The sequence below is a fragment of the Thermobia domestica genome, chromosome 4 (assembly GCF_964235325.1).
Source record: "Thermobia domestica chromosome 4, izTheDome1.hap1.1, whole genome shotgun sequence".
NCBI lineage: Eukaryota > Metazoa > Arthropoda > Insecta > Zygentoma > Lepismatidae > Thermobia > Thermobia domestica.
Genome location: NC_137457.1, coordinates 276446065 through 276463151, shown reverse-complemented (window position 1 = coordinate 276463151; position 17087 = coordinate 276446065). Strand labels below are relative to the sequence as shown.

Here is a 17087-nt window from a genome sequence, read left to right as displayed (position 1 = left end):
CGTTGCAATAAAATTTTGATGGAAGCAATACGAAATCGAGAGAACATATGAAACGAATAGAAAACATATGATTGAAATAAATGGCAGGCTAAACAGTTCTAAACAGAAATTTCCGGCACCGATTGTGCGGAAAACTAAGGAATAGCAATGGGTAAGATACTGCTACTGAAGTTGGATAAGAGTGAAAACTGGAGTAGGGTGATAGTGATAAGTGACGAGAAAATGTGACGTACGAGAACGCTTATTCGTCTGTGTACGCAAAATATCCGCTAATCCAATTCCGTTTGTCAAACAAGTTACATAATAAATTATATTGTGAAGGCGGCTTCTCCCCACTTCCGATGTTTAAGACTGTATCATGAAGGACGTGCTAGAGGGTATGGTGGCAGGAAAAAGAGGGAGGGGACGAAAAGAGACTACAATTACTGGACGATATCAAAATAGAAAAATCATGCGTGAAGACGAAGAAGTTAACCGAAGACCGTGGATCATGGAACCTTCTGAGTTGCAGTAAGTGGTCTGCCAATAAAATATGATGATGATGATGATGACATATGCAATGGTGAATAGGAACTGAACCTCCTAGTTTCTATACTCACTTCTGACACCTCAGACACACAATATCAGTCTGGAAACAGAAGAAGAATGAAAATAAACCCCATTATATCCGTTCTAAACAAACGCGCAAGTTGTGACTTTAAATCACGTATAGTGACAGCCAACAAGATACAAATCATTGGGCGAGGAAACAAAACCAAACAGAATTATCAAACCCTGCTTCCTAAAGAAGCATGGGGGGGGGGGGGGAGAATACAGAGGCCTTTCATTCTGCTTTGTGAGCTCATAAAGTTATTTGTTATGAACGCTTTTGTCATTTTCATCTGTGTATTCAAAGTAAATAAGAGAAGTGGAATTGCAAACGAAACCAACTTTTATTGTCAAAATTGTCAGCATCTGAAACAGCATTAAGGACTAAATGCGAACCATTATGAATCAATTACAAAACTAATAGCTTTTTATCACCAGGAATGAGGAGATTTATTATTAATAGATATTTGTCATATTATATATATATAATATGACAAATATATATATATGTGTGTGTGTGTGTACGTGCTTGCGTGCGTGCAACTCAAGGAAAACAAGCAAAGTAAGTAGTGGAACGTAAGATTGAGTGGAGTTGACGCAATGTTTATCGTGGGTGAGGTCCAGGATTCGATTTTGCGAATATGCTTCCGTTAAGCAGTAGATTCGTGCTCGCATAGCATCAACAGTAAACACTCATCGGTATAGCACAATACTCTGCATCAGTAACTTTAAAACAAACATTATAAGGAAAATAACATTGGCAAGATTTGTCACTGCCTTTCTTCTGGTCAGATGCGCGCGCTTTGGAAAGTTGACTCTTAACACTAAAAGTCATAAAACCTAAATAAAGAAAGATATCGACCTGCAATTTGTTTTAAAAATAACTTCAATCCTTTCTCAATATTTTTCTCGCTTTGCACTCCCATCTAACCTGAAAAATAAAAAAGTTTCTCACGTCAACTTTTTAGATATTGCATTGCAATAGTATACGCACTTTCTCTTACATTTTATTTTTTATTTTAAAATTCAAAAAGTTTTCTTGAATGCAAACTTTTCCAACATTGGCACCAAATATGGTGTTAATATCTGTATAAGTTTCAATGTTGTATCTCTTAGAGTTCCGAACTTATGACGTGATATATTTAACGCGACGTTAGAATTTGCCATTAGCAAGATTTCACTCTTTCAATGTATTTCAATACTTGAAAATTCTTCTCGATGTGAGAAAAACAGATTATTTGATAGAGAATACAATGTTCTACAATAATTTATTCATACCTAGTAAAAGAAAATATTTCTAAAATTCAGGCTAAGTTTGGCAACAATGGGCATAAGGAAAAGCATTGCCATTTACTCCTGTACTGCAATCTAAGGGTGGGACGCTCTATAGTAAGATCTAACAGCAAGTGCCATCTTGTGCGCTCATTGTAAAAAGAATCATTTTTTTTCTTTTATTTGTTACCTTTTTCGGTATCAGAAGACACAACCAAATACATCAGTATCTTGTGTTGTAGCTGAAACATAACTTTATCGTATAGTACAATATTTATAATATGTAACTTTTCATTGCGCAGTAGTTAAGGGAATGAGCTAAAATATGTACTGACTTCCGGGTGGTGATCCAGCTTAAGAGGAAGAGAAACTGGTTGGGACATTGGCTAAGAAGGAACTGTATCATGAGAGACGTGTACTAGAGGATATGGTGGCAAGAAAGATAGGGAGAGGGCGAAGGAGACTACAATTAATGGATGATATCAAAACAGAGAAATCGTACGTGAAGACGAAGATGTTATCGGAAGACCACTGAGCACGGAAGCTCCTCAGTTGCGGCAAGTGATTTGTCAATAATGACAGAATACCTACGATGATAATGATTATGTTGATTTATCGAATCAACTCCAGCCTGAATTTCTTGGAGGGGCAAACGGTTTGTTGGGCAGAAAAAGAATTTGGGAGGCAACTATAATTTTGTATACCAAAAAGGACAGTTTTATGGTATTTTACCTATATTCAACACAACCCATGATTGAGAAGGCACGCAAGAATCTGGTGCAGCCATCCGGAGAAGTTCTCGCCCCCTTGTCTCCCCTCTGGCGTCATCACTGGTGTAAAGTTTGTACTTTATGAGCAGGATCATGAACACTACACAATAGCGAGCAAAAGAAAGCAGATAGTTTTGTAATGTGGGTGTGGAACAGAATAGAGAAAATTAGGTGGGTCAAAATACAAAATAAATGAGGCGTTAGGAATGGTAAAGCAGAAAAAATTGAGATGTGATTAAAAGAGGAAAAGAAACAGACGGGAACGTTGACTGAGAAGGAACTGTATCATGAGAGCTTTGAATAAGAAGGTACGGTGGCAGGAAAAATAGGAAGGGTCACAAGAGGCTAGAATAAATGAACATTATTAAAACAAAAAATCGTTATGTCAAAACAAAGAGATTGGCTAAGAATCGTAATGCTCCGAAACTTTACAGTTCATGGCAATTGATCTGCCTGTAATGACAAAGAGCATAATTATAATGATTCTTCATATACAATACGTTTAGGCAACTTCAATTACCTGGTATGTATAAACCCGCATACCTCGAAACTGCAGTGAACCAGAAGGTATGAAACAGAGAAATTTGGGGTCTAATTAAAGGGTTAATTAATACATGACGTGAAGACGTAACATTCGAAGTTACATGATGGTATAACACTGATTTCCACCAAAAACTTAAGATTTTCTTTTTTTAAAAAATGTCAGATCTGTGATCTATTGTAGTCATTTTAAAGGCATCTACAAATGCCAGATGAAAATAATTGATGAATTAATAACATTCCTTATAAGTCATACCATTTCACTTTTCCTCTACACAATGCAGAGCAACAAACTTTGCCTATTACAACACTGTTGTTTTACAGCATAGGTAAATTCTAATTCTGATTCTTTACAAGTTACTCCCCAATGCTACATACATATAAACATACTGTACTAAGCGTGTTAGGTAGCTGTTGGTACAACTGGAATAATATTCTTCATAGAACCTGTTTCATGAAATATATTTAAATTAATTTAAGAATTATTTAAGTAAACATTCCGTCAAAGTAACTAGTAATGCGTTTCTGGGAAAAAGTTCATTGTTCATTAACCTTTAGATAATTTTTTATTAGAAATGTACACCCTAACGTTTAACCTCAAAATCAACTTTATAATGTATCCAATAGAGAACGCAAGTTTCGAAATGTCCACCATTTCTGTTGCTAATAAGTTGGCAGCACTGAACGTTACACGATTGTCATCTGTTTTATCTGTGGTTACTAGTAACGGGGCGCGGAATGGCGCATGATCGTCATTTGTTTTCTGTACGAGTAGGAATATAGCGCTTTGCGATGGAACAGGATGTTGTCATAGTAGAAACTTATTACAAATGTAGTGAATTCCTACCCGTACAGAAAACGGATGACGATCATGTGCCATTCCGCGCCCCGTTACTAGTAACCACAGATACAACAGATGACAATCATGTAACGTTCAGTGCTGCCAACTTACGAGAACAGAAATGGCGGGCATTTCAAAAGTTACATTCTTTTTGGGACATCCTTTATAAGCTTTGCGTCATGTGTTTTCCTCAATTCTTCTAACAAGCCACTAATTTATTATTATATTATTATTATTATTATTATTATTATTATTATTATTATTATTATTATTATTATTATTATAATTTTCGAAAATTCTACAAAGTCCTAAGAAATGCGAAATTCGATGACTTGCAACTTACGAATCAAAGGTCTATATAGGAAAATATTTAGCATGCCTAAATAAGCAATACATATTCTATACCCACACCATGTTTTGATCGAAATCGAATCAGTTCAACAGATAGTCAAATAGGTTAGTTTACATCATACGCTAAGCCCAAAGTTCAATCTCCATTGTTCATAATTAAGGGACCAAAACCTTGCACAGAAAACTTTCCACATGTGTACTAAATAATATTACCGGATATTTTAGAGACGAAAAATGAAGATTCAACGATATTTAGAGAAAACTGAAAGCAAGATATCGGTTTTATTCAGAACTTACAAACATATATATAGTTCTACATAGTAACGTAGAATGATTTTAACTATAAACTAGGCAAAATTCATTAAAAATTATTGCAACATATGAAACTCAAAAAGTAGTATATTACAATTCCCAATTAGAGCTCATGTGGTTCATATTTCATATTAAACTATAGGTCCTATTCTCATACAACCTCGGTGCTGAAGGAGACACCAATCTCAAATCCAACTAACGAAGTAGATTATGGATGTTATTGTTGTTTTTTATTGGTACCAACATCCTTTTTTTATATGTTCAAAAACAATTTTGTAGGACATACCAAAATTGATAACTAATCGGAGTCCTACCTTTGTTAGTTCATAGTAGCTTCTGTTTGTAGTATTGCATATTACGATCGACTCAAACTGCGATATAATCGAGACGGTGTTGTTAGACGAATACTAAAACTAACTCTATGGCCTATTGAACCTGGAGGTTTAATGCTGTCTTTACAGAAGCTATCCGTTGACTTCTGTCCTTCGCAGTTTCTATTTTGTATTCTTGTTTCTACGAGATCCATCTTAACATTGCCCTCCCATCTGTGCCTAGGTCTTCCTAATGATCTTTTTTCGATTACACTTCCAGTTAAAACTTTGAAAGTTTTCCTATTTTCTTCCATTTTGGCTACACTACCTACCCACCTGAGTCTCTTAGACTTGATGACCCTAACAATGTTCGGTAAACGATATAAATTAAGCAGTTCCTAGCTATGAAGTTTCCGCCATTCCCTTTCCTCTTGGGTCCGGATATTCGTTTCAGAATCTTGTTCTCAAGTACTTTCAGTTCGCTTTCTTCCCTCAGAGTAAGCGACCCATCTTTCGCAACCATAGAGTACAACAGGCATGCTTATCGTTTTATAAATTTTAAGCTTCAAATTCCTCGATAGAATTTGCGGCAAAAAAAGAGCTGAATAATAACATGAATTCCCTACTTTTAGTCGACATTTAATTTCTTAGTGAAATGGGTTTGCCCTGTTAATATTGATCATGGATATTTGAAAGTATCCACTCTGTTGAAAATATTATTTGATATTTTAACGCGTCCATAATCTGCATTATTAAATACCGACGAATTTCCATGTATTTAGTTTTCTCTGCATTTACTTCTACACACATGTCCCTACAAGCGTTTAATAAGAACTTGGTATTTCTTTCTGTTATTCTCCTAACATTCCCTATTATATTATCCTAGAGGAACATAAAACATGCTAAAACTAAATTATCCTGAGATGTGATGTTGAGGTGCTGGTTAAACAGAAGATAAGAGCGTAACCTGTTACATTTTCTCCCTTATTACTAAGTTATTATACATCTTTTGAGCTGCTTTGAGAAATCAGTTCCTCTAATTTAAAAGCAACCGTCACTAATTTAGGAAAACATTTTTTGAAAATGTCCCAAACTATAACGAATTTTATATTTTGTTTATATCAAGAAAATAGACTTAAAAAACGGATAACATAAAATGAGCAGATAAATGTAATATTTACAGACCAAAACTTTAAGATTTGGCAAACCCCAGTACTATGCAAGCTATGGTCTAGTTCTGTTGAGTTGAGTTGATTTTAGTTTAGCGCCCCTTTCAGCAGCGAGGCTATATGAGACGTGGACCTGGACCTACTGATTAACGTGGAATGCGAACCACATGAGCTCCCGCCGGAAATCGAACCCGGGTCTCCCACGCCATATGGTCTACTTCTGTACCAAGCTTGATCAAAATTAGATAAGTTTTGTACATACATACCGTATTTTCTGTCAATGAAATTGGGTTTTTGAAAGAAAAATATGACACAAAAGACGAAGAAATAGTATAAATCACACTAAATACATAAGCTGTTCCGCAACTATTCTAACAGGTCGTGTTCCCTTATTGGCAAACTAAACACAACACACAAAGCAAGTAAAATATTTAAAAAAAGAAACACGTACAGTTTCAACAAATTTTGACTTCTAGTTTAGTGGAATTCTGATGAAGGTGCAGTCAGTGTGTTGAAATGTTACGTTATTGTGTCTTTATACAGGGTGTCCCAGGAGGAAGGGGCAATATTTTGGGAAATGGTAGTATGAGTGATTCTAAACAAAAAAAATGTTCATATGAACATAGATCCTAATCGCAACGGTTTGAGAGATACAGATTGTGAACCAGTTTTTTAGTTTGTTGCGTATTGTTCACCCTGTAAATATTTTACAGAGATAAGACATAGCGGATTTGAAAGGGAGGGAATGACCATTCCGACAGTATGCAGCATGTGGCACTGTTGTGTTTGGAAGGGAAGCTATAGAGGAAAATTTGAGAAAGTGAAGGTTATTTAAAGACAATTCGAGGCAACACTAATTCCAAAATATCCCTCAATAACTTCTTTTCCAAAGACACTACTGCCACATATTGCATATCGTTGGAAAGGTCATTATAACAGCTTTCAAATCCACTATGTACTCGTCTGTAGAATGAGTACAGGGTGAACAATACGCAATATTAAGTAAAAAATGGTTCGTAACCTGTAGCTCTCAAACCATTGAGATTAGGACCTATGTTCATATAAACTTTTTTTTTTTTTTTGCTTAGAATCACTCATACTACCATTTCCCAAAATATTGCCCTTTCCTCCTGGCGCAACCTGTATATTTTTATCGCATAGGCTTGCTCAGTGTGTTGTTGGTTTAGTTTGACATTGTCCCGTTATGATCAGCGGCAATTGTCATACAAACGCATGAAGAAAACACTTCCATACAAGGGCGCCGATTTCTCTGTAACTTTGGGGGGGGGGACATTCATAAAAAAATACATATAACAATACATATACCAAGAAAAAATACATATTCATAAAAATACAGGGGGTGCACATGAGATTTCGGGGGCTCGGGCCCCCCGGCCTCTCAGGATCGGCGACCTTGCTTCCATATAGGCTAAAAATTTATGTAAATAAATATAGTTTGACGAAATGTTAACAGTAACCACTGTTGGTAAAACTATTGGTCAGTGTAAAATTAAAATTTGCTTTTTATGAAAGGAAACATGTTTGGATTACGACACAAAACTAACAAGAATGGAAACCACTTCAATTAGACGTTACATGAAGCATTGTCACGATCAAAGTTATAGTTCAATGACACTTTCTAACGACATGGCGTGCACGTGCAACGCAAAAATGGTATTATTTCATGGAAATTCTTCCTATTATTAAAAACACGTCAATGATCTAACATTCACCCTTCCTCTATGCACGCAATAAATTGTAAGTACGTACAAATATTTTCTATGGAGACCAATGTTAAGATAAACAAATGGTTATTGAAGTTTCAGTGTAAAAGAAACAAATATTAGTGTGAACTTAGAGAGATGTATTAATTTTCCAAAAGAAACGTGAACTAAAATCCTCCTAATGTATTAATTGTTCAATGAGTACGATCAAATTTCTATCTGCAATTCTGAGTTGTAAACTACACAGTTTTAATTATTCCCTACATAAAGATATGAAATGACATTGCGAATGGTATGTATGAAGTACTGATGGGTAAAACCGGTTTCTAGAAAAAGCGAAACCCGAGAAACCGACGCTTCGGTTTTCTTCAAAAACGGTTCGGTTTTTCACCGAAACAGGTTTCCGTGAAAACATTCGGAAAACACAACTATTTGTGTGGAAACGGAATCGGAGAACAACGAAACTATTCTGGTTAGAAATAGAACAAATTTTGGAGAAAAACCGGAACTGGTTTTGAAGAAAACCGAAACCGGACCAGTGGAAAAACCGAACCGGTTTTTGGAGAAAACCGAACCGGTTTTGAAGAAAACCGAAACCGGGGTCGGTGAAAACCGAACCAGTTTTTGAAAATCTTCAAAAAACGGTTTAGGTTTTCCTAAAAACCGGAAACCGAAAAACAAGTTTGAGTCCACCACTAGTATGAGGTCAATATAAGATTTGAAATGACTGTAGTTCCATCAATTTTCCAAGGGATTCTAAAAATTACGGTATTCTTTGCTGGGTTCTCTAAAAAACCTAGGAGCATAACTGCAGTGACATCTAGCGTGAATGAGTGAGTAACTAATAAAGATAACAGAAGAAACTGGTATTGTGTTTTTGAAGGAAATTCTAGGGAACATTTCTTAACAAGATTGATAGGGTCCTCCGATTCTTCCAAATTGCGTGGTTTTCTTCGGTAGACTTTGTTCTTGATCAACACGACTGAAAAAAATAGCATGGTGTGAAGTCAGGACTTTTGACTGGCCATTCATATCGGACTCTTCTTCTCAACCAACGCCCCGGGAAATGTGGTCCACTTCTTTCATCGATTACACAGACACGGTTGTCATTGATATTTAAAAATAATTTCTGATCATGCTAGGATGAAGCCTAGTAGGAGATGCATCAAAACTTTGTCACCGCCACTCCACAAGAACAACAGATTCTCGAACTTCAAAACAAGAAATTATCTTAGCACGATGGTGCAATGTCAATTTGTCCGCCATCTTCGATGGTCATTCATTCGCTTAGGTTAGAAGTCATGCGGTACGGTACTGCTTTCTCACAGAACTTACAATAATATAAAACAATAATTTTGAGAATTTATCAAAAGTTAACAGAATGAAATGTATTTAAAATCAAATAATGACTTTTCACCCACCCTGTATTTTAAAGAAAGTATTATACATTGAACACTTATGTGAAGTTTAACGCAAGATTGTTGTTCAGAAACCATATTTATGGTAGGCCCCGCTCATTATAACCTCGGTGTTGCAGGTTTTGGATAAGAAAGCAAAACATGAAACCTCGAACTACTTCTCATATATTATTTTCTAGAAAACACAAATTAAGGACAAAAAGGTTCGAAACTGTTTAATTTACACAAAAAAAAAATTCAACACTGTAACTGTATACCTGTTTATTGGGAAAAAATGAAATAAAATCTTTTAGATTTAACGTCCCACGATTATGTTTGTTAGGTTAAGAAAGACGGATGATTAAGGCAAATGAATGACGATGGAAGAATTTGGTGGAATGAAAGCGTGGGAGGAAACGGTTAGGTTAGGATTTAGATTTCTGGGCTTTCAGCATCTAAGGCCATTTAGCCCTTTACGTTTAAGGGATGACGTCCCTCGGCGAGTACACAATCCGGGAAAAGGAAAGGAAGAAAGGATGAGGGAAGGAAGGAAGCGGCCTGGGACCTATAAGTTAGGTCCACCCCGGCATTTGCCTGGTGTGAATGAGAAAAACCCAGGAAAACCTCATTCAGGGTGGCTGGCCTGAAAAAGCGTTTTACATTCTTTCGAGAGAGTGTCCCCACCGCGAACCGAACCCGGGACCGCTCTGGGAGGAAACGGGAGTACTCCGTGAAAAACCACGAATACGATGTTGTCAACCACAAAACTTAATTGGCTCAGAATCGAAATAGGGATCTACGCACCAGAGGTTTTATTGGAAAAGGGGGAGGTAACTGAAATCAGAACCCAGAGAAAGGCATATTAATTACCAATTTTCTGAAGTGCATGTCTACAGCAGTTGATGACTTTTTCAGAAGTTATGTCACAGGCCGTATGGATCTGAATAGTGATGTTAAATATACTCCAGAGTATTTTTGTCTCCTGATTTATTTCTGGCTACCATAAGAGTAAACACTTGAATTTTCTAACCGAAGCTAGAAGAAAATAATTTTTACTAGTATCAGATAGCAACATTTGAGAATCACTGGTTATTAATAATTGCAAAAGTTCCCATAGATTGTTGTGAAATAATGTCAGTTTTGGCTTTACGTTCCACGATTATGCACTGTAGGGTAAAGGAAAAGGACAATTAATGAAAATCAACAATTAATTATACAATAATTGGTCGAACAGGAATGCGGGAAGAAATTGGAGAACAGCGAGAAAGCTCACGGGCACGATGGTGTTCACCACAAATTCATATGGATTGGGATCGAACCTGGGACCCGTGTCCCAGATGTGAGGCGCTCATTTAGTTGAGCCTCCGTGTCTACTATATTGTTATGAAATACAACAGCAGATATGCAAGTATTGCAATCGTTGCCTACGATGGGGTTCAATGAGGCGTTGAAAGCAAGAACAGTCTATGTTACAGTTTACATGTTTTTGAGATATTGGTTACCCACAGGTCAGAACAATGTAGAATTATATTATTTTTTTCAAAAGAGCGATATGTGTACCTCAACTGACTAAGAAGCTATACATAAAAGTATTCTAACAGCACATACTCGAATCATGAGAGATGTAACACTTTGAGGCCATTTTCTTGAAATAATGCTTTTATAACATAGACCATTCTTGCTTTCAACACCTCAATTTTCAAGATTAATCAAGTAGAGAATATAGACTACTATTCCCCAGGGACACAACTAACATTTATTTATCTAAAAACATCAATTAATGTTTCTTAGTATTTTCCACAATGTATTGTACTTCTGTTTCGGTCCTGCACCTATAAAACAATGAACGAAAACCAAAATTTGACGCGTACAAGGGCGCCAATGTTGTGGTTTCCAAGGGGAGCAAGTATAAGCAATGTTTCAAATATAGTTTCAAATTTTGCTGTAACTAATGTAAAGATTCAATTGGGTTTTCGATATTCAAGTAAAATTTCCTCTTAGGGGAGCCGAGCGCCCAACCTTGCCCCCCTGATGGGCGCCCTTGGACGCGTACAAAATTGTTTCATTCAGCTCTAGTCGTCAAAAGATACACGTTCAAATCTTCTCTTGTATGTGATTTGTGGGTTGCATAAAGCAGGAACATTGTTGGTAAAATTTTGAGCAGAAATAAAAAGCACGAATGCTGACGTTGGACTTAGGTGATATACACGAAATCAAAGCTTTTAGTTTACGTTAACTAGAATGGTGTGATAACGCATATTATTATTAACTTTATTAGTATTATTATTATTACTCTGAAGTGTACCAGCCATGAGTTCTCTGATTGGAAAAAAATCGCCTATCAACGATTTTAACAAATCGTTACTATAAGTATAAACTGTATTTAACTGTATTTATTTAAAATTAACGTTTAACCTCGAATTAAACTTTAACAGATTAACACATAATGTAAAATGAATATTTAACCTGAACAGATGTCAATTTAACGTTTAACCTCAACTTAAAATCTAACAGGTTAATAATAAAATTAACGTTTAACATCAAGTTAATTTTACGTTAAATATTAACTTGTTAAAAGTTAACGTTTAACCTCAAGTTAACATGTTAACATTTTATGGAACATTAACGCTTAACTTCAACAGAGGTAATTTAATGTTTAACTTAACATTTAACAGGTTAATATTTAGCTTTAAATGAACTTTTAATCTGAAGTTAAACTTTAACAGGTTTGGTTAATGTATTTTCTATTTTTGTTCTAAATAGTAACCAGCAAATCTTTTAGCGAATAGTTGACTGTCCAATACCCAAATATGATGGCTCATGTATCAAAATCCAAAAGTATTAACAAGAAAATATTTTACATGGATACTAAACGAGTCCAAATCTATTTCTATGCCAAATTTGACCAAGAATGGATGAATTTTGTAGATATATGCCGAGTTAGATGCCAAGTTTGAACTAAATTGGATGAGTTGCGTAGATATATGCTGAACTAAGACTGAATTCTTAAAATAAGAAACATTAAATAAAGGACACAAAGCGAGAATATTCAGTGTGAAGCACGAAAAATCGGACCCTTTGAAGTTTGACGGCTAACTCCTCCTAGAATGCTTTACCGATTTTAATGATTGGAGTTAATTATAATTCGGGGCTATCTCTCATTAGTTATACGGTATATTGCCATCTAGCTAGTGTAGGTGTGCACCTAGAACTTTTTGTCGGGGGAGGGGTCCAATAATATTTTATGTTTATGTAGCATCAAACAGGTGTCATTCTACAAAGAAATAGCGTTTTTATCAACAAAGAAATAGTACAGATGATGAGTAAGGTAAAAATCTGTAATCTATATCAAGTATTTCTCTTGCTAAACAAGTATAGTTTTATTTACAAAAGTGTACAAATATAGTATGTTGAGTTAAGAAGTTTTTTGAAAAGGTCTGGACTCGGTGGACGACCCCTGGATGCGCCCCTGAACTACTGTACTGTCAGAAGGAAGAATTTCACGAGAACATAACTCACGAGAACTTTAGTCTCACATTAATAGCTGCCGTGCTTCTCGATCAGTATCAATTTTCTCAATTTGTTTCGAAAAGAACACATGTAATTTTACACTGATGCACATAATTTCGTTCGATTGAGTGTGATTTGTCGATTGGTATAGAACTCACCTTGAGATATTTTTTTCTCGTTTAACGCGGTGCCCTGATTTTACCTTAGGAACGTGAAATGATACTAGTCTAGTATGGTTTCGAGCTCAGCTACACTCGTTTAGCTTACAAAAAGGAAGGAAGTATCGGTCAAGAATCGACGTGGAACAAGAAATCAAGGCGGTTCTATGCAATTTGATTGAACGTCTTGAAAACAAAGATTAGCAGCAAGCAATAGGCTTGTCGGTTCCACTAATTACAAAATGAAATGAAAACTTTCAACTTAACTCCCCACTATAATGCCCCTTAGGCTAAGGGAGGCGAATGATCAAGGCAAATGAATGATGACGGAATAGTTAGTGAAATGAGAATTGGGAGAAAACGGGAGTACCCCGAGAAAACCCACGGATACTAGGTTGTTCACCACAAACTTCTAACCGGGGACGTTATACACCAGAAGTAAGAGCTCTACCACTGAGACACCGTGCTCTTACTCCATTAATCACAAAAGGTAACATTGATCTTATGTGTGACTTTTCAAAACATGTATGTTTCACCTTTTCCTATTAGAAATAATAATCATGCCATTTGTAAAATATGCTCAAGCTTGGATAAACTTCTAATTACGCTTTTTATACCACTTCGAGTATATAGAATCCAGTGGAACTATATTCAAATATATCCGTCCAAAGGATAACGAGAAAAGTTAGCTAATAGTTAACATCTCTATATTTATTTATATCCTAAATTTAAGGTAGTTTCTTTACGTGCGTAGGTTCTTTTTTATTTTTACTGAAAATATCGTATGTTAACGAATAAATAAAATACATTTTATCCGTTATGATGTCTGGGATTTTAACGATAAGAAAACTTCTTTATCTTTACTGAAAGACAGTCGTCATGGTACCTATTTGAAATATTCTTATAGTTCAATGTGCAGCCAGAATGAAACAATGTCTGATCTACTTAGTTGTATGCGATCATATGAACTTATGAAAATGTTTCGGTGCTTTTTTTTTTAAAAATCTTGACGCAAATATTTAGACAAAGTTCATTAACTTTTTTTTTGTGTTATCACGGGTATTCGTTGATAAGGTATAATACGTCCTGGGTTCGATTCCCCATGGGAGTTCATGTGATTCAGATCCCATCAAAATATGTAGGTCTACGTTTCCATAACGCCTAGCTGCTGAAAGGAACGCTAAATTCTAATCAAACAATCCAAAGACTATACGATATTTAAATGCGAGCAATTTATTTCGAGTCTAATGTCTACTTTTTAGCAATATGAAGTGTGTGCCTAACCTTTAACTTGAGGCTCATACCAGGACTTTCTGTACTAAAGATACTGAGAACATTAACGAGATATACCAGATTTTATTCGGGCTGAGATTTTTTTTAACAAAATATTTTACATTCTACAATATCGAGGTTATGAAGAAACAAATCCACTATGAAAGTGTTACCTGAACTGTCACTCGACTCCTATTTAAGAAGTTTGGTTTGCGTCTGCATAGACAGAAAGAAAAGTTCGAATTGCACATCTTTCGAGTAGAAAATTCTGAAATTTAGAAATTATGAGAATGAGGTTCCAGCTCTACAAAATAAATTTGTTTTAAACCTTAATCTGTATATCAATGGAATGACTTTTAATATTACAGAGTTATCTTTCAGTTATTTATCTTCATGTCTACAATGTCAATAGCGTATTAGGGAGCATTTAAAAAAAGATAGTAGAAATAAATAGATTCCAAAATCTATCTGTGCTGTGTTGCACTCTGCAGAGAGAGTGGCACTACACCCGTTGTATTGATTAGACGGTAGCAGAAGACTGAAGTCGGTCGGATGCAAACCCGAGATTCCATATACCCGGCTTTTCAATGATGGTGTGGCTCTCACAGAAAATTTCTCAACCCTCCTCAGAGGAAAATAAGACAATATCTACGCTGCGCGTTAGTATAAATTGATTTATTACAACACCAAAAATTAGTGGTACTCAATTTACGTACACATTAATTTTCTGTACCAGTAAGGTCATAACAAAATTATAGAGAAAGAACAAAAGTTCCAATAATGCGTCAAACACTAGAACACAAGCAAAAGAAGTTGCCTTAACTGATTTCATTCTGGCATCGGTTGTTTAATTCAAGATTTGTTTTGATTGTTTGTTTGTTATTTTCATTTCTTTTTTTTTTATTGTAATTTCATAACATTACTTACCCTTCGTTTCCTCATTGCCGAAACGTTCCAACACTACGCGAATATCTCACACAACATAATTTTTGTTTCACTACGTTCCTCAATAAGGCATAATACACATACATTCATAGCGGGAGTAAAGTAAGAAAGTGTAATATATAATATTTATATATAGATAGATATATATATATTTGAATATATATATATACTTCTAGTAGAGAACTATATATATATATATCTATATATATGTATATAGATGTGTGTGTGTGTGTGTGTATGGCAATATATTTGTCAACCACACCAAACACTGTCACGGCACTCTAGCTGATCACACACAGACAACTGAGCTTCAATGCAGCATCCACACGCATGCGTCGATTATCTACATTCCCCTCTACCCTTCGCCGTCCTTCCAAAAGTGACTCCCCACTCTTGACGGTCCTGTTTCTCCGCCCTCTGCCGTAGCAATTCTCCTATTCTGATTCCTTTTCTCCTATATCTTTTTTTCTTTATTACTCTCTCTCTTTCTCTTGCGTAGCACCTTATATTTCTCATATGTTGTTGTTGTTGGTCTTTTTCTGTCGATACGTGAAACAAAAAGGAAGCAAGATAGGGGCAAGTTACCTTAGCAACAGCAGTTTTTTTTTTGTTTGTTTTATGCGTTCTCCATGCGTATGTTAGTTTGCATTTTAAATGGTTAGTCACGCATAAAATAAGTGTATAATTATTGGTTTATATTAAATCGCTGTCTTTCTTGAGGACTATTTCGGTAATGATTTCACACTCTTATGTTGAAGTCACGCATTTTAATTAAATAATTAGTCAATTTGTTAAGAAATGTTCATGTGCTCGTTCGTCTGGGAGACAAAACCATGCCTATTAATGTGGCTGTCCGTCTGGGAGATAAAACCACGCCTATTAACGTATCTGTCCTAAGGAAGCCAAAATTATGTCTGACAACTGTCCGTCCGTCCGAGAGGCAAAACCATCCCTATCCGTTTGCCTGTCCATCTAAGAAGCAAACCCATGCTTGTCCGTTTATCCGTCCGGCAGGCAAAACCATGCCTGTCTGTCCGGGAGGCAAAACCTTGCCTGCCAACGTGTCTGTCCGTCCGGAATCCAAAACTATGCCTGTCCGTGTGCCCGTCCGTCCGGGAGCACAAACCATGCCTGTCCATGAATCTGTCCGTCCGGGAGGCAAAACCAAGTTTCTACGTGTGTCCGACCGTCCGTCCGGGAGGCAAAACAATCCCTGTCCGTTTGCCTGTCCGTCTCGGAGGCAAAAACCACACCTTTCCATGTGTCCATAAGTCGGTAATACAAAACTATACAAAATCATACCGGACGGACGCAAAACCACGCCTGTCCATGTGTCCGTTCGTCCGTGAGGCAAAACCAAGTCTATATGTGAATGAATCTCCCGGACGGTCGAACACAATGATGTACGTGTATCCGTCCGTCCGGGAGGCAAACTCCTGCCTGGTCGTGTGTCCTTCCACCCGAAAGGCAAAACCATTTTACCCATTAGATGAGAGTTCAGACGGGAAGTACCTTTTCAACTTCGAGACAAGACGCAATATGAAAACCGAGACGAGAAATTTCACTAATTGGCAACACTATTTGATTCAAATCTTAGCTCTCAAACACTTTTTTAGTGTTATACGATTGATAGTATAAAAACTGAAGTAACAAAGTGAGTGTACGAACACAATGAATTGAATTGTATTTATTATATATTGTACTTATCAGCATTTCAAGATACGCGAATTATTACACAATATACGTATGCCAGTAATAAATATGTTATAAACAGTGGCGTATTTAGGGGGGATTCCGGGCTTAAGCTCCCCCGAAATCTTACTTACTATAGTAAAGAGTATATGAAATATCTTGCAGAATTTTCACATTTTCAGGCAAAGCGCCTTGCCGAAAGTTAGCAAAGCCCCCCTCGAAACAAAACCGTAAA

The 17087-nt window shown here is 36.2% G+C and overlaps 1 protein-coding gene across 4 annotated transcripts in view; it reads right to left on the bottom strand.

The window, feature by feature from the left end:
* LOC145684076 (potassium voltage-gated channel protein Shaw-like) overlaps positions 1–15471 on the bottom strand; it is a 748265-nt gene extending 732794 nt beyond the window's left edge. For all 4 annotated transcript variants that reach the window (XR_014131244.1, XM_081755938.1, XM_081755940.1 and 1 more), the window contains exon 1: positions 15143–15471. The gene's annotated coding sequence lies outside the window, so the exon portion shown is untranslated. The remainder of the gene's footprint in view (positions 1–15142) is intronic.
* Between the last annotated feature and the right edge of the window lie 1616 nt (positions 15472–17087).